Below are 23468 nucleotides of genomic sequence, written 5' to 3'. Positions count from 1 at the left end.
GTGCCAAAACCAGAATGTAAATTATCTTAGTGATTTTTCAAGTATTGACTGCGTGTTGAAAAGATACTATCTTGAATGTAATGTGTTAAAATACAATAATTGCACAGGTGCCTTTTGACTTTCAATGTGGCTACTAGAGAATTGGTGGCTCTCGATATCTTCTCCTGTCCCTGTTGCTCTGAGCCAAGAGGACAGCATACATAAAGGGAGTTAGGTAGTAGCCTTTCTTCTAGATGACGCACCTGTGCCAGACGTGGGGATGCACCAGTACAGACCCTTCCCAAGCCCGTCGTCTGCTAATCAGTAACCAGATTAGAAGTAACCAGCAATTTGAGAGTCCACATTCCTTGGTGGGGAATAAAAGGCCCCTTCGTGATCTGGCTCTGCCCTTCTAGATTCATGCCCCAAACATTCTCACCTACAGATACCCTCCCGTGTTCCACATTTAGTGAACTACAGCTTATTCTCATCATTCGCAGGAGTTACGTTCTATAAAGTCATGGCAAACACTGAATCAGTGAATGCTGAGCCATTGCTCCAAGGGGAAATAGAGTAATAAGTTCTAAATCTCTGGTCACAAGGTTTTAGTTACTCAGTTAATACATACTCTTATTTTAAGTGTGTTTCTGTTAAGGACACTTTATTTAACATACGTTGTTGATTCATTAACATTGGACTTATGACCAACAGCATTATAACTTATGCCGGAATGAAACTTCTCTAACACACACATATTTTCTCCAGAAGGCACGTCACAGCCTCTTGTGCTTAGGAACACTAGAGAGCACTTCAGCACGGTGCTTGGAGGCCATTTGAAACAGGGAAATCACCAACAAAGAGCACAAAAATGTAGCCCTGAGTATACTGCACAAAGGATACTCATTTTACAGTGTAAGAACTGAAACGAGGAGGCAGTGTCACCTTGTTCAAATAGGAAGTGCTATTTGTGGAGTACCTTTAAGGAGCCAAGTATCTCAGATAATAATGGCTGTTAATAAAGGCAGCTCTTTTATGAGGCAGTTTCTATATCTCATTTCATTTTCATGCAAACTTAGGAGTGATTATTGTTTCTAAGTTTTACAGACATGGAAACTGAGGCTCAGAGAGGTTAAGTGCCTTTCCCAAGGTTGCACAGCGAGTAAATGGTGAAAGCAAGAGATGAGCCAGGCTTTACTGACTCTGGGGCCAAGTTAGGGGATGCAGTTAAATAAAGCTGTCATTCTCAACAGGACTTTTGTCCTTTGGTGGGAGGGGTGGAGTTGTAGTTCATGGTCTTCAAATTCCTCCTGCTTCCATGTCTGTTTGATAGCCTAAATATTGAAATCTGGAAGACCTGAGAATGTGATTTGATTCACCCTGAAGAAAGGTTGAGAACCCCTATGTATTTGTTGACTGTGGTGGCAAAGGTCCTGTCTGTCTGCTTCAACTGCTTCTGTTTCACCAGCTCATCAAACATTTCAAACACAATACGTATCTTTTCTTCTGCCTCGTCACTTTGACTCATTCGTTGCTCCTTATACCTCTATTAACTTGGGGTTTCTTTCTTTGTGCCTTTTCAACTTCTCTCTGCCCACTGAACAGCTCTCGTCTATTCCACAGACTAAGAATCTTTAGACTCCCCTTTCACCATTATCTTTGTCTGGATGGAACTTTTGTGCCAGATCCCTCCAGTAGACCACTGGGCAGCCTATAGATCAGACATCTGCATCGAGTGCCAGAAAAGCTGTGTCTCATGGTGTCTCCTGTGTGAGGATCTGCATAAAAGCTGCCTTGGAACAGCCCATCGAGGGTCCTTAGGCAGGGCTGTGGGCGTGGATTGTTAGGTTCAGAGTGGATGAATTGGAGTCTGGTACCATGTGACATTTACTGAGAAGATCTATGGGACTCTGCGTCTTGTGTTTCTTCACATCTGAAAGTAAAAGACTGATTTAAATTCCCTGACTTTTCTACTTGGTTGTTTGTAGAGTTGAGTCTTTGATTTAGATAAGCTAGTATATATGTTTATTATCAGAGTCAACCGTTGCTGAGTTACGTACAGCTACCTCTGCCAGCGTTGAATTAGAATTTCTGCAATGACCCAATCCAGAGGCCCCTTCTGGCTTCTCTGGCTTGATCTCTCATCACCTCCAGATTATTTCAACTCCCAGGTAACCTTAAGACAGCTGGTATTAGACTCTGGAACATAATTTTCTAATGTACTTGGTTGGATATGTTATCAGGGCACCGAGGATTAAGTAGGAGGAGAAGCAAGGTAACAGATGTAAGCAGGAAGTTGTTTCTTGTACGAGAGTTATTGTGAGCAGAATGTACCAAAGTGAGAGAAATCGACCCAATTATTGCCAGGCATGAAAAACACATGTTTCACTGGTATAGGAGGACTGAGCTGCAGGTATTGAGATAAATGGGGGCACAGGTGAGCTTATGGAAGCCTGGTATAATCCTAAATGTCTAAACCACCTAAGTTCAGCATAACTTTATGGTTCAGGCAAGTAATGCACTGTATTCACTGCGGTTACAGTTGGAACCTGAAGGTTATGGGATTAGTCTGAAGGCTGGAAATGAACAGAAGCCCATATAGGTATATCATAGTGACCTGAGAACTCAAAAGGAAATTCAGGGAAAGAAAGTCCGTGTTTCCTTGATGATGCCAAGAGGAGAGAAGAAAATCTGATTTCATTCATTGCTTTGTACGGCCATTGGCTTTTGGTTCCTCTGTTGGACGTTCAATTCCCATTGGAAGTGAATATAATAATTAACAACATGTGGTAGTGCCAACCACATCTGGCAATTCTCGTGTCAACTATTTGTCCCTTTCATGGTGTTACAGATGAGGATCTCCATGGATAGACATTCTACAAACTTCAATGGTGATATGTTCTTTTTTTTTTTTTTCTCATATTTTACCTAGACCATTTTCTTGTACCATCATTGACAACTCTCCCGTTCTATATTTTGAGATAGTTATTTAATGGCTTTTATTAGAGAGTGTGAAGAAGTGTGGAAAGAGCATAGAATTTGCAGTCAGAGCTTGGTTTGAAGCCTAGTGACTTAAGTTTTAAGCTTTGAGACTTTGGGTAAGTCATTTGACTTCTTTGAATCTGCTTTTTCTCTGTAAAACAGAGGGCAGTTTCTGCTTTGTAAAGCCCTGGGAATTAAATAAAATAACGCAGTGCCTAGGACAGTGTGTAACATTTAATAATTACCAAACACCGAAGATACCTCTTCTCTATGAAATATACTTCCAGCACACTTGGTGTGTTTTCTTACCTATGTATGTTTCATTTCCCCAAGTAGTTTAACACACATACACCTGCTTATTTAAGTAAGTTCTTAGTATCCGTTCGTTGACTAAATTCCCTGTGAACCTGTTATTCCTAACTTCGGGAGCAATATGGAATCTCATGCTTCTGCCTGAGTTGCAGATTTTTAATTTTGCTTTTATTTTCACAATCTAAGAGGACATTTGCTGTGTTATGTTTAGCATCAGGTCATTTGGTTGATTCACACTGAACAATCAGACAGTCAACAAAAATCCCCTGGTTATTGTCACCTAAGTGATCATCATCTTGGTTTCCCCTGTTCAGAACTTCGTGCAGTTGATTCTTTTTTTTCAAGCTCATTGCAAGTTCTTCCTTTCTTTTTGTGGATAGTTGCTCATGCTGGTTATGAAGACTATAGTAACCTGCTAAAGCTTTCTTAAATTTTAAAAGATTACAAAACTTGTACGTTAAAATGAAAACTTAGAGATCATGGTGGAAAATCCTGAAAGGAACGATCTGTTAGGGGACAGGAGACACACCCAGGCACGAAGGTCTGCATCTTCATTAGGTAGAGAGGCAGGTACTGCAGGTAGCCCTGGAGTTAGCCGCTCAGATTCCGGTCTCAATTCTGCTACCTCTTGGCTGTATTTGATCTTGGACGTGTTATTTGATTTTTCTGGGCTTCCGAGGAAGATAATAATAATGGCTTCCTAGGGTTTTTGTGAGAATCAAATATAATAATACAGGTGGTAATACAGGTATAACATAGTAAATGTTCACTGATGCCACCTGTTTAGGTGAAATAACTTCATGCTGTCTAGCAGTTTATAAAGAGTTTTCCAATGAACTTGAATTAAGTGCTTCTGGTCAGGCATTTTGATAAGGGCCTAGGATAAAAAGGTGAAACATACTTAGACTTTGCTCCTCAAGGAGCTTAAAATTCGGTAGTGAAAAAGACAGCAATAATCATAATCTGTATGGTTAATGGTAGAGTTATATATAGGCTATTAAAAAGGGAATTTAATGTTGGGGAGAGGGAAATCTGAGCTAGGTTCTAAAAGATGAGTGGGAATTAGCCAAAAAGGGGAAGATACGTGGTCTATTCCATGTATGTCACAAGAAAGAGATGAAAAGCAACTAGTAGGTGAGGAACCGTGGGTAGTCTACCTCACCAGGCCAAACAGAATAGGATGGGAGCTGAGCCTGGAGAAATAGACAAGGGCTGGACCGTGCGTCTTCTGTGGCGTTTGAGGCAGCACAGACTTCTCCTTGGAAGGAGTAGAGTCTACTAAAGGTTTTAAGCAGGGAAATTATGTGGAGGTAAGGGAACTTAGGTTAGACAATCCAGGTAAGAAATGGTAAAGAGCTGAACTAGAAGCAGTAATGATTATCATAGTGACAAGAGGGAAGACTATTTACGAGGCAAAGTCACATTATTGATGATACAATGGGGAGGATATGGAAGTTTAAAGATGATGTTCAGGAGCGCCTTGGTGGCTCAGTTGGTTAAGCATTTGTCTTCAGCTCAGGTCATGATCTCACGGATTGTGGGTTCAAGCCCCGCATCGGGCTCTGTGTTGACAGCTCGGAACCTGGAGCCTGCTTCAGATTCTGTATCTCCCTCTCTCACTGCCCCTCCCCCACTCATGCTCTGTCTGTGTCACTGCCCCTCCCCCACTCATGCTATTTAATAAAATAAAATATTAAAAAGATGTTTAAAGATGATGTTCAGTGGATGGGTGCTCTTTCAGGTGAGGCAGTTTGGGGATGGGAAGAAGGAATTGATGAGCTTAATTTTGGGGGTTGGATTGTGAGGTGGAAGCTGTGCGAGAGAGGTCAAGGCTGGAAAGAAAGATTTGGGAAACCATGGAAATAGGTGATACCACTAGTGAACGTATAAAACTGAAGTTCTGAACCCTATTTGGACATTTGAAATTACGTGGAGAGTTTTTAAGCAAGATGCTGCTGGTCAAACCACACCTCTAAAATCTCTGATTTAATGGGTCTAGAATGGTTTCATGGTCATCTTGTTATTTCTTTTTGTCAATATGTGTTTTTTAAATTGTAAATTGGTAAAATTTACCATTTTAACTATTTGTAAGTGCATGCTTTAGTAACATTAAGTACATTCACAAAGTTGTTCATTTCCAGAAGTTTTTAATCATCCCAAGCAGAAACCCTGTACCCATTAAACAATAACTCACTTCCCCTTCTCCCCAACCATTGGTAGCCTCTATTGTACCTTCTGTCTCTATGAATTTGACTATTCTAGATGCCTCCTACAAGTGAAATCATGATATGTGGCCTTTTGTCTCTGACTTTCATTTTTGCTTAACGTAATGTTTTCAAGGTTCATCTGTGTTGTAGCACATGTGAGTATTTTACTCCTTTTGAAGACTGAATAATATTCCATTGTATGTATATACACATTTTGTTTAATCATCTGTTGATGGACATTCGGGTTATTTCCATCTTTTGGCTATTGTGAATAATGCTGCCAAGAATATGAGTGTACACGTATCTGTTTTAAGTCCCTGCTTTTAATTCTTTTTAGTATTTAACCCTGAAGTGGAATTGCCGGATCATGTGTATGTGTATTTTTTTTAAAGCTCCCAGGGTCACCTAGGTGGCTCAGTCGGTGTCTGACTTCGGCTCAGGTCATGATCTCATAGTTCGTGGGTTCGAGCCCTGCATTGGGCTCTGTGCAGACAGCTCAGAGCCTAGAGCCTTCTTCGGATTCTGTGTCTCCCTCTCTCTGCCCCTCCCTGCTCATGCTTGCTCGCTCTCTCTCTCTCTCTCTCAAAAATGAATAAACATTAAAAAAATTTTTTTAATAAATAAATAAAGCTCCCCATGTGATCTTTAAACATGCAGTTATGGTTGAGAGCCTATGATACAGAACAAGGGTACCTAATCTGGAGGGTCCATAAATGGTCTTAGTGAGTTGGTGACTTCTTAGGAGAATTGTAAGCTTTGTTTTGTATATCTGTGGTTTCACTTTTTGGCTTTGATCCCATTCATAACTCCAAACAGTTTATAATTCCAACGTGGCGCTAAGAATCACTGTAGAAGCTAATTTTAAAATAGACAAAGATTTGAATAGACATTTCTCCAAAGAAGATATGCAATAGCCAAATAAGCACATGAGAAGTTGCTCAACATCATTAGTTATTTGGGAAATGAAGATGAAACCCAACAATGAGGTACTATTTTATACCCAGTAGGAGGGCAATAATTTAAATTAAAAAAAAAAAGGAAAACAGTAAGTGTTGACATGGATATGGAGAAACTGGAACCCTTGAACATGGCAAATGGGAAAATAAAATGGTATATCCACTTTGGAAAGCAGTCAGGCAGTTCCTCAGAAAGTTAAACAAAGAGTTACTATATGACTACCAGCTTCATTCCTAGGTATATATCCAAGCGAACTGAAAGCTTCTATCTATGCAAAAACTTGCACACAAATATCCATAGTAGCATTACTCCTAATAGCCAAAAAATAGAAACCCAAATGTCCATCAGTGATGAGTAGTTAAATAAAATATGGTATATCCATACATTGTAATGTTTGGCCATCAAAAGGAATAAAGTACTGGGGCGCCTGGGTGGCTCAGTCGGTTGAGCATCTGACCTTGGCTCATGTCATGATCTCGTGGTTTGTGAGTTTGAGCCCCACATCAGGCTTGCTGCTGTCAGCACAGAGCCCTTTTCAGATTCTCTGCCCCTCTCTCTCACTTCCCCTCTCCCCCTCTCAAAAATAAATAAGACATTTTTTAAAAAGGGAATAAAGTACTGAAAAGTGCTGCAGTATTGCTGAAATTTGAAGGCATTATGCTAGTTGAAACAAGTGAGACACAAAAGGCCACAAATTATGTGGTTTCATTTATATGAAGTGTCCAGGCTAGGCAAATCCATAGAGATAGAAAGTGGGGGTAGATGCTAAGGCCTGGGTGAGAAGGGAGTGAGGAGTATTTGCATAATGAATACGGAGTTTCCTTTTGGGATGGTGAAATGTTACAGAATTAGATAAGGTGATGGTTGTACACTTCTGTGGCCAGACCAAAATCATGAAATCTACAAGTCAAAGGGTAAATTTTGGGAGGGGCTGGCTGGCCCAATCGATAGAACATGTGGCTTTTGATCTCAGGGTCATGAGTTTGAGCCCCGTGTTGGGTGTTGAGATTACTTAAATAAATGTAAAAAGATAAAAGGGTGAATTTTATGGCTTGTGAATTATACCTCAATAGAGCTGTTAAAAATAATTTTTAAAGAGAGGAAGAAGAAAAAGAAGATGACTACCGATGGGAGGATTGGCCGAGATGGAGGTCCAGAGAACAACAAAGGGAAAGAGACTAGAGAAGAGTAAGTAAGCCGTGTAGGAGGAGGACCTACAGAGTGCTCTGTCATGGAAGCCTTGGAATAGAGAGATTGAGGGGGGATCCCTGGCGGGTATGCGATCACGATGGGCAAACACAGCAGAAGGGCTAAGTAATACAACACACGGTACACCAGGAGTTCTGCAGGTTTGGCATTCGAATGTTCTGGAAAACTTAGAGATGGCATATTTACTGGAGTGATGGGGAAAGAAATGCAATTGTTTTGGATCCTGAAGTGAGTGGAAGGGAATTGGAATAAACCACAGGCCTACATTCCCTTATTTGAATCTCAAAATTCAACAAACTCTGAAAATGGAAAGGTTTTTATAACTCATTTGGCAGTAAAACCTGACCTGAATGGATGTGAAATGATTTATAATCTTCATTTGTCCCACTTAGTGTGAATATTCATACATCTCGCTGCAGAAATAATATTGAATTCGATTACAGAATGTTTCCACAGGTCCCTGTGGGGATGTTATGATATATGGTATATGCCACATATTCTCCCTAAAATTAACATGTATCTATCTATCTGAGTTCTAAATTCTGTGGCCCCCAAGTGTTTGGGGTAAGGGACCACACATCTGTTAGTCTTTGGGCAGGTCTGATTGTAAAGGAGAGATGGGAGATTATGAGAAGGACGCGCAATCAGGGGGCATGGTGTTTGTTCGTTTGTTTGTTTGTTTGTTTTTAAGGATGGATTTGATCTGAGTGTGCTTATAGTAGAGAGGAGGAGGTTGAAATTTTGGTAAAAAGAAGCTTGGTAGCAAAGTCTCAGAGAAGGTGGGGTAGGAAATAGGAAATGGGGTAGGAGTGTTAGTGTTTACAAGAGGAGGGATCGCGCGTCCTCTGAGACACCAGGAATGAGGGTGACGATAGCGGTGGGTATCTTTGTGAGAAGGAGGAAGGGAAGTTGAGTCAAGTCAGATTGAGCAGCTATTTGTGGAAGCGGTAAAAGCTGGAAATAACTGTCAGAGTAAATAGAAGGAGCTGACTTGAGAACACATAAAAGAATTAGCAGGCAGGACTACGGGTCTAAGTCAAGTGTAGAAAGCCTTGAATGTCTGTGGGGCTGTTCTGCCCCTTAGCTATATAATTTTTTTTTTCTGTCAGGGCTCAGCTTCTCACTTAAAGTTAAGGGTGGAGAAGTCTTGGGATTGAGTTTTGAGGGGTGAATCTTATGAGACAAAACGTGTGAAAGGGAACTGAGGGTGCCCGGGGTCTAGTGGTAAGATCTAGTGGTAGGGAGTGGAGTGAGTGGAAGGGGCAAGGGACTAGGGTTCCTTATACACTGAAGACCAGTCATTGAGGAGAAAGTAAGAAAGCTAGTGTGCTAGGAGATGGGGCCGGGGGTTGGGGGGGTAGGGAGTGGCATGAACAGTCGCAACAGTTCTGGGTGATAAGAAGGTTCAGGGTACGATCATAGGAGGCAGTGACTAAAGCGAAATGGAGGCGAGCTTTGTTGGAGCTGAGACAGATGGGGACATATGAGGAGAGGTGTTAGCTCATCCACACAGACTTTGAAATCGCTCAGGATGATGACCAATTTGGGTTGAAGCGGAAGAACTAATCACACACCAGACTTTTCAGTAAATGTGGAGGATTAAGTGGCATGTTGGTAAATCTCAGACTTGAAAGCAGATAGAGGATGTTTCAATGTCATGGGTTTCAAAAAGCAGTTTTTTATACAAGGCCACCCTGTAATAGAGTGATGGCCAGTAGCTGGTCTGAGGAGCGTGAAGAATATGACCCCACCTCCTATCCCTAGTATGTGTACAGTGAGGAAGCAAGCAGCTTCTGCAATGGACTACAGGAGACCCAAAATGGTTACATACTCTGTAATAGATTAAGGATACAGGGGAGAGGGCACCCTGGACGGCTCAGTCGGTTAAGCGTCCGACTTCAGCTCAGGTCATGATCTCACAGCTCCTGAGTTCAAGCCCCTTGTTGGGCTCCGTGCTGACAGCTCAGAGCCTGGAGCCTGTTCTGGATTCTGTGTCTCCCTCTCTCCCTACCCATCCCTTGCATTCTCATTCTCTCTCTCTCTCTCTCTCTCTCTCTCTCTCTGTCTCTCTCAAAAATAAACAAACACTAAAGAAAAAAAGATACAGGGGAATTTGTTACAGGGAGAGATGCAGGGTAGAGTAGAATTGTTACAGGTTATATTAGGGAAGAAGCACAAGACAGAATAAGAATAATAGGTAGTGATAAAATGTAAGAGTAGTTTTATCTTTGCTGAAATTCAAATACCGAATATACTAGAGTGGAAAGGTTGTGAGGGTTTTTCCTTTCCTATTTAAAATTGTTTTTATTTTATTTATTTTAGGTATTTTTTTCTTTTTAATGTTTATTTATTTTTGAGACAGAGAGTGACAGAGCATGAATGGGGGAGGGTCAGAGAGAGGGAGACACAGAATCTGAAACAGGCTCCAGGCTCTGAGCTGTCAGCACAGAGCCCGACGCGGGGCTCGAACTCACGGACCGCAAGATCACGACCTGAGCCGAAGTCGGCCGCTCAACCGACTGAGCCACCCAGGCGCCCCTTAGGTATTTGTTTTTGTAGGTGTTGACGTTATTTTAATAACAAAGATATTGAATAAATAATGTCATCCTGCGTGTTTGCACTTTTAAAAAAAATTTTTTAACGTTTATTTCATTTTTGAGAGAGACAGAGCCTGAGCAGAGGAAGGGCAGAGAGAGGGAGACACAGAATCTGAAGCAGGCTCCAGGCTCTGAGCTGTCAGCACAGAGCCCAATGTGGGGCTCAAACCCACAAACCATGAGATCATGACCTGAGCCGAAGTCAGATGCTTAACCGACTGAGCCACCCAGGCACCCCTTGCACTCTTTATTCTAGACTGCCAATACTAAGATTTTCAAAAAAGTCATCTTGTTATCAAGCACAATAGCTATGTTTCGTGTCATCTGCCTATCTGACGAATAGATGCTTTTTTTTGAGTGAGTGACTAAAAAAATAAAGCAGACTAGACTGGAGAACTTCTCTTTGTTTATAACAATTAGTTAATTAATGCCAAGAATGGTATTCCACAACCTGGACTAATTCTTCATTGTCATCCAGCCCCGTAGTTCTAAGTCCTCCTGTTCCTTTCCAGTGAGTGCTAGTCAGACTTGGGCCCATCACCTGGAGTCCTGCAAGAGACATGGATTTAGCTGGCCTGGGGCGGGACCAGGAAAGTCATATTTTTAGAAGTTCCTTGGGTGATTCCTTAGCCAGATTTGGGAACCACCAGTGGAAACATTTTGCCTTCGTCTCCGCAGAAGCATTATGTGAGACGCCTAGCGGACTTGAATGTAGTGTCTCTGCCATATCCCTGACTCAGTGGTCTTTCATCAAAGCAAAAATGAAGTTCTTATAAGCATTTTAAAGATCTTCAATTACCAGAAATCAGTTTAAGTTATAAAATAATGTCTTGCCATGATCTCCAAATTTAAAAAAAAGTATAATACCTATTATTATTGTGAATTTTGGTGAAATGGGGACTCATGTACTCTGCTGAGGTGATTGTAAGTTAATACAACCTTTTTGGAAAGCAATTTGATAATATGCATAAATGGACTTAAATACAGTCACACTCTTTGATCTAGTAATTACATTTCTGACTATTGAGACTATTGATTATTGTTAATCAGAAATATGGATCAGTATTTATATAAAAGATTTTTAGTATACTATTATTTATAGTAGTAAAAAGCAGAAGCTATCTTAATGATTAGCTACAGAAAATGATTAGATTATGGTATCTTCATATGACACATAGCATAGAACCACTAAAAATTATGTTTATGAAGACATTTAATATCACAGAAAAATTTTAGTGTATAACATTAAGAAAACAAAAAGCATTGTAAAATTTGTGTGTGTGTGTGTGTGTGTGTGTGTGTGTGTGTGTGTGTGTGTATGTGCTTAATTATATGTATATCTACAACACATTTTAAAATACTGAGTAAAGGGCACCTGGGTAGCTGTTGGTTGAGCTTCCAACTCTTGATTTCAGCCCGGGCCATTATCTCACTCTTTGGCTTGTGGGTTCAAACCCTGCCTTGGGCTCTGTGCTGACAGTACAGAGCCTGCTTGGGATCTTGTCTCTCCCTCTCTCTCTGCTCCTTCCCCCTTGTGGTCTCTTGGGCCAGTGCATGTGCACTCTCTCTCAATATAAATGAACTTTAAAATACTGAGTGGAAAGTTAGTGGTTCTCTGGGGGGTAGAAATATATGCAACCTTATTCGTTAGCATTTTGTATTTTCTAAATTTTCTACTATGAGTATGTATCACTTTTAAGCAAAAATAATAAAACTTTTTAAAAATAAAATTCTTACTTTAACTTCTTTAGCAAAATTCATTTGGGATGAATTGTTAGAGAAGTTATTCTTGCTCATAATAGTCATCAGTGTATATTCTAAATATTTGCAAAGCACTCATATGTCTATTCCACAATTTTGCCAGGTTATCAGCACCAGGCTTAAAAGTTTGTGGGGCTTTTGTGGTTGTTGCTGTTGTTGTTTTCTTGTTTTGTTTTGTTTTTTATAATTACAGCTTTGCTGAGATATGATGCACATAACACAAAGCTTACCCTTCAAAGTGTACAATTTCAGGAGGTTTTAGTTGATTCACACCTTGCACAACCACCACCATCTAGTTTCAGAACATTTTCATCAACCTGAAAAGAAACCCTATACTAATTAGGAGTCCCTCCCAATTTCCCTTTCACCTTAACCCCTGGCAACCATTAATCTGCTTTCTGTTTCTATGGATTTACTAATTCTGGACAGTTCATATAAATGCAGTCATACACTATGCAGCCTTCTGCGATATCCTTTTAGCCAGCCTTCAGCCCCTCCCCGCTCCAACACTGCCCGAAACGTCATTTATGCCATGACCACACTTATCTTCCTATCTCTGTGACTTTACTACCTTTGGCTCAGAACTTTTCATTGTGCCCCTAGCTTATGAAATCAACAACTACTACTCATTCTGGCATTTGAGGCTTTCTATGTTCTGACTTTACAAACTAGGCACTTAATAAATATCCAGTGCATAAGTGAATCCAGTGAATAAAACGTACTCTGCCTTATCTGGCCCTTTCCTTCCCCATCGGGGAAGAAGATAATTACTATGAATTAGTTGGATTTCAGGTCACGGATGGGGCAAGAAAATCTCTCGAGTTTAGGGCGGTGGTAAACCTCAGCAGGCATCCGATCGCAGGGCTTGATGGAGGGCCGGCTGCCTCCAGGGTTCCTCATTCATTCAGGCTGGGCTGGAGGCCAGAGTATGCATTTGTGACAGTTCCTGGGTGGCACCCAGGGCCGCAGTTCCAGGGCCTGACAGCAGGCTGGGAGGAGAGGTTGGGTGAGGAGGGAAAGATCTCCTCAGCTCCTCAGCTGTCGGGTGCCATGTCCCGCCGGCAACCCTGGCCCGCCCTTGTGGTCCGTTAACTCTGCTGCATTGGTGCTCTGCAGGTGTCTACTCCCCTGTGCCCTCACCACCACCCCGGCTTCCACTTTGGAAAGTTGTGCCCGTTCTCCAAAACCCAACTCAGGGGTTCCTAAAGCCTCCGCCACCCCTCCCCACAAGAAGAGGCAATTTTCTCCTTATTAGCACTTTGTATTTTTCATATACTGTATTCTCTGTTAGTTAATTCCATTCTTGTTTCTTCCTCCTAAATCTTTGATTTCTTGAGATTAAGTTCAGTTTCTCACTCAGTAATTGTACTGCCGTGTCCGTAGAACACAGTAATTTGCCCTTAGCAGCTACTCAGTAATTATCAGTGCAGTTGAACATCAGAAGGAAAGAAATGCAAATAGATTTTTAAATTAAAACCCTATAATTTAGGTTATATTTTTAATACCAAAAAGAGATCTACCTGTATTAATTAGAAACTTAAATCTTACATAAAACTTAATCGCCCTGGCCCAGATGTGTTTTTGCCCTAATAGTCATTGCTGTAGGTTTTGAAACACTGGCATAAAACAAAACACCAAACTAAAGAAATCATATGCCTGTGTCAACACGAAGACACATGCGATATATTGTGATATCTCTGAAAGCCAGCTTAATTTTCTCCACATTGTCTCGCCCAACTGCAACCAGGGCTTGAGTTTCAGCTGAATGAATTCTTATCCCTTTGGTTTTGGTACCAGACAAAGGGAATATTATATAGTTAGCTGTCTCTGAGGTGTCCAGCAATTATCTTACTTTCTTTTAAGTGTCATTTCAAGCTGATTACCTGTCTGTGATGGTTAAATAAGGTGCAACGGTCTTACAGATCTTTATCCAAAGGTGTAGGTTTTACAAAACAATTACTCTTCATTCTCTCAGTGGAAGCACGGTTTAGGACTCATGAAAGAAAAAGGTGGAGAACAACGCTCTGCAATAGGAGTCTGTTTTAATCTTTTCAGTGCCTATTCTGGGCCACCCTTGTTTCATCCATTAAATTATTATTCGTAACACCCTTTAAGCTGATTTGGGTTTAAATTCGTGTCAACTATCCGACGGGGAGTTAGAAGCTACCGTTCCTGAGTCCAATTATATTTTTAGTTCTACACGGTACAGCGCCCGTCCATCTGAAGCTAGTAAGGGGAGAAGACCCTCCATTTGCGGCTCTCCGGGACACCTCTGCCCTCTTCACCAAGTCCTCAAAAGCCGAGGGCTCCCTGGCCTCTGATCCCGAGGTCAGAGAGTGGAGCTCTATTAGAGCTCTACAGTCACAACAATAACGTGATTGTTCTTTTAAAAGCTGTTTGTGTGTCCCAAGTTTGAAACCTAAACTGAAATATAAACTCTCATAAACTACAGTGTGGTTAGTATTGATGGTTACCAAAATCCAACATTTGAGAGAGAAAAAAATGGTCAGAGTGTTGTGGCTCGTAGTTTTAGGCGCCAACTTTATTTTGAAAAATGTCTTTAGAGTGTTGAATTGTCGTAAACCAACTTTTCTAAATTCTAGTAATTCTCGGTAAATCATTCTGTAGGTGTGTGTTATTTGCAAGGAAAAGCGCTTAATTTGGTTTATTTTTGGAAGACCAAATTGGATTATGGGGGGAGGAGGGTGTTGGTCCAGAGCTGCCCTTCGCTATTTTTAATGGCAGCCATCGCCTCACAGCAAATAGCATTCGGCGTTATTGTAACGATGAGACCAAAAGAAAGTTTATAGGAATTTGTATGGTGAAAAATGATTCAGAGGTCCTCCCACCAAACCAGGTTTTTCCTTCTTGCTCATTTTCCACTTCCGTAGAAGAGCGGTAGAGAACAGAGAAAAAACACACATAAAAAAAAAAAAAAAGAGTATTTCAGAAAAAAGACTTCTGAGCCGGGTTTTACCGTAGTGAGGAAGCATAATTTAAACTGCCAAAAGGGCTTGTCACCACGTGCCAGTTTCTTCTCCAACCACAAGCGTTTGATTCGGTTCCTATTCTTTATCCCTGGGGCGTGCTTAAAAATTCTGCGCCTACTTTGTTTTCCTGTTCGATTGCAGATAAAGAACTCCGAAGAAAGTCTGGACTTAAAATGAGTGAGAATGAGAAAAAGCAGGAAAGAAGGGGTATCCTGAGTGTCCCCTGTGGAACCCAGAAACTGCAGTGGGAGGCAGCAGGGTGAACGCTGGGAGAGTGCCACGGACCCTCTAATGGTGCAGGAGAAAGAAGTGTTGTCTTAATTTTCTGCATCCCTGCGTTTGGGAACAAGGAGCAGGGAGTCTTTTGTTCTTTTCTTTTTTTTTAATGTTTATTTTTGAGACAGAGACTCATGAGCATGAGTAGGGGTGGGGCAGAGAGAGAGGGAGACACAGAATCTGAAGCGGGCTCCAGGCTCTGAGCTGTCAGCACAGAGCCCGATGCGGGGCTTGAACTCAAAAACTGTGAGATCATGACCTGAGCCGAAGTCAGACGCTTAACCCACTGAGCCACCCAGGCGCCCCAGGAGAAGGGAATCTTTAATTCTTCGTCCCGGAGTCTAGGAAACCTTCATAAAGAGGCTGGCTTTTCAGCTGAGCTTGAGGGCTATGATTTTCCTGAGGAAAAAGAGTAATTTTAGTAACCTTTGCTGGAAGACTCTTGTCATTTGTGTATTTTTCTTGCTTTAAGAGAGTCATGTCAGTAGGAGAGAAAACATGAGAAAGTTCCTGAAGTAAAGGAGAATAAATGATGAGTCCAGAATGACCAAGAACTTCCATCTTTCTTATATAGAAGACCTTTGGGTAAATTTGGAGAAGAAGTTAGTTGTAAGATAGTTTTAGTAGTTTGGAAACTATTGTAGGATATGTTTTTGATTTACCAAAGGAAATAATTTATACTTCAAATTCCATTTAAATGAAATCTATTTCTAATTATTTGGGGCAGTCTTTGTGTTTCTTACTTATTATAAGGTAACCTTATCTGATTTTATGCAATATTCTTCCTAAAAATATGGATGTAAAAACCATGTACATTTATAATTTGCATTCCAGAGAGCTGGTTATTTAACGAATCTCTTTATGGTTTGCTTGTTGTTTTTTTTTTCCTAGCAGCACAACCCTCCTCCCCTCCCCTCCCTTCCCCCCCCTTCCCCCTTCACTTCCCTCCCCCTTCCTTCCTCTCATCCCTCTCCCTTTTTTTCCTCTTCCCTCCTTCCATTCTTTTTGTAAACTCATAAAAGTCTGATGTGTTAATGAAAGGAAATTTGGAAAATAGAAAAATTACATCTATAGTGTCCATCAGAACAATTTAACTGCTAATATTATGGTGAAGTTTCTTCCGAGTTTTCCTGTAAATTAATCTTCTCCATCTGTTTTCACCATCAGCTTAGATTATTTTGTAAACATTTATATGCTATCAAATTCAACCTATAATAGCTACATTTATTAGATAAATCCTTACCAGGTGCCAATCACCATTGTACTCCCTTTACATTTCATGCTCTGAACAAACTTAAAAAGTTACATGTTATTATTTCTTGAAGAAATGAAGAAAGTTCAGTTCAAAGAGGTTAATTAACATAATTAACATAACTAATATGGGATATTCCCAGGATTCCAAACCAGAGTGGACAACAGAAGATGTGCTCTGAGCCACTACATTGTATAGCTTCTCATGATTGCATAATAAATTCTATCATGAATCTTAGAGTTCTGTTAGAAAGGCCTCTGCTCAGATGTCACTGTGTCAAGAGAGAACTTTCCTGACCACCCATTTAAAAAGCTACGTTGTTCTGTAAAGTGCTAATCACTATCTGATGTAATAAATGTTCGTTTTACTATTTCTTCCCTCTCCACTTTCTTATTAGAATGTAAGAGTCCTGGACAAAAGACTTGGTCTGTTTTGTTCACTGCTGTATCCCCCAATATCTAGAACCAAGCATGGCACAGTTCAATGATATTTGTTGGATGATTGAATGACCTCGCCTCCAGGTTACCTTTGCGTAAATACCGATTTGCTTAATCACCCTCCATTGGGACTGATAGGCTAGAATAATGCCATGATTACTCCTCTCTGTAAATCACAGGACTGATGCTGCTGTACCCTGAGCGCTCCAGGCTGGTGGGCAGCTGCAGCCTACTCCACACGTTTCTACCCCGCACTGACGTTACATGTCTGCCAAGAGCCAGCTTCTCACCTATACTGGTTTCTGCCACTTGTTCTTGTAATTGTATAATTTACTTAAATATGACGTAGATGATTGTGATGGGAGTTTGAAAAGACATATATGTTTCTATAGAAACCAAGACAAATGCTTTAAAAACCTCAAATGGACAAAAATTGCTGTCAAGTAAGTGTATGCAGCATATATCTATAATAGGAAAAAATAATAAAAATATACCTCATAAGATCTTATAAGAAATCGGGTTATCTACAATTTCTAGCTCTATTTTAGTAATAGTAGTAGACGATGCTTAATGATATCAGTACAAAACTCCAAAGGAGACTGATACTCAAATGTATATTTTTATGTTTAAAGTTAAAACAAAATGATTAAAGGGAGTAGGCGTTGAGATGCCTGGGTGGCTTAGGCAACTGAGCATTGATTTGGGCTCAGGTCGTGATCGCAGGTCATGGGATCGAGCCCCATGTCGGGCTCCTCCCTGAACATGGAGCCTGCTTAAGATTCTCCCTCTGCCCATCTCCCCTGCTCGTGTTCTCTCTCTCGCTCTCTCAAGAAAAGAAAGGTAGTAGGTGTTATTTTCTATAATGGTTCTTGATACCTGACTTTTAAAATTAACCAATTACTACTTCCAATTCTGTAGGAAAAGAAGGATTGTACTGTTTGGAATGAAACTCTATATTCTTAGTGTGCCAGGGAAAATCTCTAGCTGGTTTTGTTATTTCAATAATTTCATAAGAAATTCAACAGTAACGATACGACTTCATTTCTCTTCAGGGAATAATTGCTTATGAGCTGAAGCATGATTTCCTTTCTGCACTAGAATGTGAGCTTCAGGAGGACAGGGCCTTCATTTTGTTCATGGCTCTATTTCCAATGTCTGCAACGGTGCTCGGTGCATTAATTAGGTTTTGAATGGATAGATGAATGATTCTAAAGTAGGTACTTTTTTTGTAGAAAGATGTTTTGCATTTTGCAATAATACCAGTAGGCTTTTCGCAAAAAGAAAAGTACTTCCAAAGTATATATTCACTGATAATCAGATTAAATTAAAATATACTGCTTTCTATAGTATGTAATAATTTGTGTTTCTCTCTTCAGTGAAAGTATTGAAATACAGGAACCTCAGTGCTCACATTGCAGTGGTTAAGAAATGAGGAAGTGTTTGGATTTACTTATTAGCTCTAAAACTTCCTAACTGTGGCCATGGTCAAGTTGCTTTATTCTATATCTCTGTTTCCTCATCTGTAAAATGGGGCTAACCATAGGTTGTTACAGGCCCCGAAGCGGTTCGTATGTGTAAAGTACATAGAGGGTATCTGCCAAGCTAGTAAGTACTCAGTAAATAATAGTTATTACAATTATACCTGAGTTTGACTCCTGACCTGTCATTTATTATCTGTGTGACTTGGGCAAATTACCCGTGGAAACAGTCAGAGAGGTTAGATAATCTGTAAGGGAAAGAGAGAGTGTGTGTGTATACACATGTATATAAACATAAAAATGGGGATTTTTAAGCCAGAAAGTGTGTGCGAGGTACTTAACTCATAATAAGTGCTTCATGAATGTTAGTAAACACACACACACACCCCAACATACAGTACTATGAGAGAGGACTTTCATTTATTTAGTTAAAAATGTTTTGTTACCTGGAATCATAAAAACGCCCTTCGTACAGAAACAGATGATCTTGCCTTTGGCATTTCAGTAAGTTTTTCTCCTAAATTAAGGAAGTTTTGGGTTTTTTAAATCTCATAAAGAGGTTTAAAATGGGTTTCAGAATAAAGAAAGATAAATGAATTTTAATCTGGACAAGTTCTGAAACTCCAACACGAGCACCCCATTGTAGTTCTTGGTTTGATGACGTCTTTCCAGAATCCTGAGCCTTCGGTGAACCCTGGTTTTTGGAATACCGACCAGGGGCCGAGTATATCCTGCTGGAAGGGGAGGGCCGCGCTTGTGTTTCGCAGGCAGTGCGGCCCCTTCTCCCTGCCTTCCCTGCCAAGGCCTTATTGAAACCTAGCCTTGCTATTCCTGGCCGGCTTAGTGCCGGCTGACGGCTGACGGCGCTGGGGAGAGAAGCGGCCCAGGGCCTGGCTATATTAAGGAACTTAGCCTATGAGCATTCAGAAAGTAGAAACCGTCTTCTGCCACTGATGTCAGGCTAGACATTTTCCCCCCTGTCGGTAGTGATAGTTCAGCGCAGGTCTCTGCTACTCACACACCCTGCACTGGCTTTTGCTGAGATGAGACTTGACGAGAGGATCTTTTCCTTCTTTAAGACGTACGCGGATGATGGAAATGTTCACGGCAGAATCTTTGTGGAACCCGTGAACGCGCGCTTGGCCATTTATTTGATCGTTGCAGCACGTGTTCAAGAGCCGCTGCTGCCCATTTGCAGGCTAATGTGTTTATTCCAGTCTTCCCAGTGGCATCTTGAAGTGTCTTTCAGCTAAAAAATTCATGAGTATTATTGGCTTTCAGTCAGAAAATGGAATATGTCTTCTAGTTACTGTCTAATATACCACTTTAAGGCCATTATACAAAAGTAAATCCAAGAGCATATTGAAAAGGAAGGAGGTCCGCAGCTTAAACATTTGTTTATACGCTGTATTACTTTTCTGTGGAGTGAGAAACAGCGTAAGAGGAGGTAGGTGCCGAAGCCATTTGACTCGGAGCATAGTCGTACCGAGTTGTAGGCTGTGTTTCCCTCTTTAACTGTCTTCAACTGTAAACGGTTCGTGCTTCATCACTGAAAAATCAGATCCTGATAATAGTAGTTGGTGTTTGCCTGGTTGCAGCTGAGTAAAAAGTCAGGTGTGCAGTAAGTTGCTCAAAACTAGTGAAGTTAAAATGAGAATTGGCTTCCAAAGAAGATGCCTTTTCTTCTGTATTGGTATGAAGTGAGTTTCCTGAAACTTCACAATCTGTTGTCACTGTATGAATTAACGTGCAGTTTTACAAGTTTGAATCTGTAGATACGCACTGTAATGTGTGAGGTAAATTAATATTGTATGAAAAGCAAGAAGCAATGTAATGTTTTGTAAAGATGAAGGTGAAAGTATCCTTACGATCTAGTACAAAAGGGTAATAACAACACTCTGGGGAAAAGAATGTACCATTTGACTAGCTACAATTTATTTCGGAAATACTGTGTAGCATCCTCTGTCACTGTGTTAAGTGCACTCATTCTTTTGCCAGTGGAAAGTAAAAGTTTGATTTTTTCCTTGTGCTCTCATCCTTGCACTTCGTAAATCTGCATGGTTGTACTTATATTTGCAGGTGTGTGTTTGCTTATTTCTTTGTTTTTTACTTCTTCTTTGCTTATTTGTTCTTTGTTTGCTTACTTACTTTGTTTGCTTACTTATACACAGCAGTGTGTCCTTGCATAATCTCTGTATTTACTGCAGAGAATATTTAATTCTAGCCAAGAGTTGGGGTCTTGCCAAAATAATGTTTGCTTCGGGTAATTTTGTCCACTTGACACTTTGGAAAGAGGTATTTCCCCTCCTCCGTCAGTTAGAGGTCTTTGTCTCTGTATCGGCTTACTGACGTCCAAGGTCTGGCCATTCTCTGCTTTCTGCCTTTCTCAGTGATCTATGTACTCCAAAAGCACATTTTGCATCTTTAAGCATTAGATACTGTTTTCCCTTAGACTTATCAGAGACTGGCCCAGAAATTGTTCTTTCTGAAAGTAAAGAGATCCCCCCCCCCCCCGCCCAAAAACACCGTATACTTTATAAGGGAAAAATTGTTGCGAGTTTAGAATGAGCAAATGTTTTCACTTGTGATAAAGGAGTAATGAATACATCTTTAACTGCTGAGATGGGCGTCTGACCGATGGAGGGCTGAGAAGATTATCCTTTCGTGATTTAATAGAATAGAAATAGGTGTTTCATTGAAGATTTATGTACAGTTTCATTATTGCTTGAGTATTTCTTAGTCTTATAAAGTGCATGAGGAATCAGACTACAGGTTACCCAGCAATGTCCTGTATCTCCCGTAAAGAAAATTCAGAAAGAACCTGGAAGGCCTTGGAGGCTGTAAGAAGCCTCTCTAGTCTCATATCAAGAACTAGATGATTTATCAGGTATCTCCTCCTCTTGTGAGTGTTGATAAGAGAAGTTGTTTCAACAGCTCTTTGTATGTCATTTCATTATAAATTTCATCTCAAAGTGAGGAATTTCAGAGAGGGTCTAACTTTTAAAAAATATTGCTTGGAACTAGCAACAGAGAGATCTGATGTTGATCACTCACTGTGTTTGGATTTCAGCAACAGTATTATCCTTATTTATTCTTTAACTGAATTTGTTCCACGTATAATAAATCTGACAGTTTTACAGGCCTTGTTTGGAAGATGGCCAGTACTGATAAAAGATAAAATGCACATTATCGTTTGCATGAAGTCTGGATGATTAATTAGCTTTAATGGTATGAGACTGTATTGTGAGCAACAGCTTTGTTACCCTCTAAGTTACACTGATGAATTTCATGAAAGGAAAGTACAGTTTTTAATTGTGTTGAGGCTCAGCATTGCATTTTGCTTTCTGTCATGATGCTAGGGCTATCGCTGGCATTGTTCACCTCTCCCAGAATACCGTCACTTTGGGAAAAAAAGCATGCCTTAATTCTGGTGGCTGTAACTCTACCGTCTGGTTGATACAAGTTGGTATCAGAGGACGGAGGGGAGGACATACAGTCGCAGTGAGAGCAGGACTATTGTTTGTTGTAGATAACGAGAAGGGACAAATTGAAACTCCTTTTCCAGACTTGTCCTTTCACAGCCCCCCGCATCTGGTAGAAACTGGCTTGTTCTCGATGACTGTAATTACCATCAGATACGACCCAAGAGTTTACTTGTGTCTTTTTCAGTTTTTGTGATTTACATTGAATAGTTTCAGAACCAAGAGTGAAACACTCAAGAATTTTGATTTCATGTGAATGTTGAAAATGTGCAAAAAGTTTAAGAAGCTATTAATTTAGGCCTGCTTACAAAATAAGATTCCTAAACCTTCACTGCTGCCCTTTGCTTTTTTTTTTTTTTTTTTTTTTTGTCTCTTCAGACAAAAAAGTCTTCAGACCCTTTTATTGGGAATTGACTTTTAACTTTGATCTGCGAAAAGGCATTAAAAGTCAGCTATCCATATAGTTTATTTTAGATGATTTTTCTGTACCTAAGTGCACACTGGTAGTCGTAAATCTGTTTATCGAATCTATCATTCTGTCCATCTCTGGTTTTTATCCGTGTCACTTGAGTGGGGGAAAAATTAACTCCCCTAGCCCCAGCACACGTTCTGGTGTGAAATCCTAACACTTGCCGCCCGCGAAGCCTCACCTAGGGCATTAAGAATATCAGTCAGAGTCATCCAGATTAGAGCAGCACACTTCTCTTCGAGCGCCTCGTTAATGAGGCTCACCGTTATTTATTTGGTTCATCCACTCAAGACCAGGACATAAATCCACACGTCTGCTCCAGGATTTCATCTACTTCTGGCCCTGTGGTAGGCAAGAAAGAGGAGCCCGGGAGCAGGCTGCTGCCCGCCAGCACCTTCACCCTCCTCCTCCTTTCCCAGCTTCAACCCTAAATTTGCTTTCCCCCTGCCCCCCGTTTTTTTTTCCCTTTTCTTCTGAGGGTCTTGTCTTTTATTTTCCCCTGGTTGATGAGCAGTGGTTCAGAGGGAGCATCCCCAACCTGATGGCCATGGCCGGCAGAATGCATCCTCCTGTCCCTAATTATATAGGCCCCCCCCCCTTCTTTTTCCTTTGGTGGTTTACAGGATGGTTGGCCGTGTGTACTGGGCATACAGAGCCCCGGAAAATTGCTCAGAATAGAGGACATATGGGGTAGACACAGAAAAATAAGAAGCAAGTATGTTCACAAAGTTAAAATTTATTTTGAGGAAATGTGTTTAAGGTACCATCACATAGTAATAAAAGGGAAAACTTGGCCTGTAAATAACTTAACTTCAGGAGGAAATTAATGATGTTTCAGAGCTACAAATAGAGTGGTTTGTGAGCCAGTCTTGGGTAGACACAAGTAAAATATAAACCGTCTTCTCAAATGGTTTTCTATACTGAGACCAGAAACTGTTAGCTCCTTGCTTTACTCCTTCTAGCCCCTTAGTTGAAGTGTATCAATTCTGCCCCTTCCTGCCACGTTGCAATTATTAGTTTATGTATTTGGGGAAATTTTAAATCGATGATGGCTGAAGTTAATGCGAAATCCAAACGGAGTAT

General features: G+C 40.7%; 1 protein-coding gene across 8 annotated transcripts in view; it reads left to right on the top strand.

Annotated features, from left to right (window-relative positions):
• Positions 1-23468, top strand: part of NCOA2 (nuclear receptor coactivator 2) — a 288968-nt gene that overhangs the window by 155630 nt on the left and 109870 nt on the right. The window lies entirely within an intron of this gene.

The sequence above is a fragment of the Panthera tigris genome, chromosome F2 (genome assembly GCF_018350195.1).
Source record: "Panthera tigris isolate Pti1 chromosome F2, P.tigris_Pti1_mat1.1, whole genome shotgun sequence".
NCBI classification, from domain to species: domain Eukaryota; kingdom Metazoa; phylum Chordata; class Mammalia; order Carnivora; family Felidae; genus Panthera; species Panthera tigris.
The sequence above is the reverse complement of the archived record's forward strand: the minus strand, read 5'-3'. Positions and strand labels throughout refer to the sequence as shown.